Here is a 1,348-nt window from a genome sequence, read left to right as displayed (position 1 = left end):
CCTGGTGCGTATTTATTTATTTATTTATTCATCATGACGGAGTTTGGCTGCTTGCTTTAGACAGTCAAGCGACTGCGTAGAATCGCCACCCGCGTGAGTTTGTTGTAGTTATTATTCTTTTCTGCTCTAGGCATAAGCCCCGAAATGTTTGGAGAGTGGGTGGCCAGTCGATTAGATCGACCCCTGTACGGGACTGGTACTTAATTTATCAACTCCGAAAAGACGAAAAGCAAAGTTGACCTCGGCGGATTTCGAACTCAGAACGTAAAGCCAGACGAAATACCGCTAAGCATTTCGCCCGGCGTGCTAACGTCTCTGCCAGCTCGCTGCTTTTGTTATATTTATTATTGTAAAGAAGGTGTGGACTGTCGTTCAGTTTTTGGTTGTCAGACATGATTTGTCGGCGAAGATGATGCCGGTAGCATCTGCGTATGTGTACGCGTGTACGCGCCTCCGTATGTTCGTGTGTGTGTGTTTGTGTGTGCGTGCGTAAGCGGTTCGGTTGCAGAGTTTGTCATAGACGATGTTTATTGACGTAGGCAGCGGGTAGATGCAACGTGTACTAATTAAAGATATCACAATAGTTCAGTGTACTGACGATAGTGTTGTTGTCACGGCAAAGCAGCGGTGATGCTTGAAGTTTTATGGTGAAAGGTTTGTTGCGTTCCTGATGTGGCAACAGTTTTATTCTTTCATCTTTTTTACCTTTTTACTTGTCTTGCTTCGGTCATTAGACTGCGCCCATACTGGGGCACCGACTTGAAGTACTTTTAGACAAATAATATTAACCATAGTACTTATATATTTATTTATTTTTTGTTAAGACTGGTACATATGCTATCGATCCATGCGGCTGAACCGCTAACTAAAGAGGATGTAACAACACCAACACCGGCTGTCTAGCGATAGTCTCTCTCTCTCTCTCTCTCACTCTCTCTCTCTCTCACTCTCTCTCTCTCTCTCACACACACACAGACACAGACACACACAGAGACACACATATATACGACGAGCTTCTTTCAGTTTCCGTCTACCAAATCCACTCACAAGGCTTTGGTCAGTCCGAAGGTATAGTAGAAGACACTTGCCCAAGGTGCCACGCAGTGGGACTGAACCCGGAACAGCGTAATTGGGAAGTAAGATTGTTGTCATTTTCATTTTTCCACGCCTAAGTTACCTTTGACGGAGCAGATTTGCGATCGAAGGTTTTCCAACTGTGACCATCCCGTCAATTTATAAACGTTATATAAAGGTATATACAGTGCATTGTAGCATTTGTGCTGTCTCTGGCTTTCCAAGTTCGAATCCTACGGCAGTACGACTAACTTCTCCCTTACATACTTGAGCG

This window comes from Octopus bimaculoides, chromosome 4, assembly GCF_001194135.2.
Source record: "Octopus bimaculoides isolate UCB-OBI-ISO-001 chromosome 4, ASM119413v2, whole genome shotgun sequence".
Lineage (NCBI taxonomy): Eukaryota > Metazoa > Mollusca > Cephalopoda > Octopoda > Octopodidae > Octopus > Octopus bimaculoides.
Note: the sequence above shows the minus strand (reverse complement) of the source record.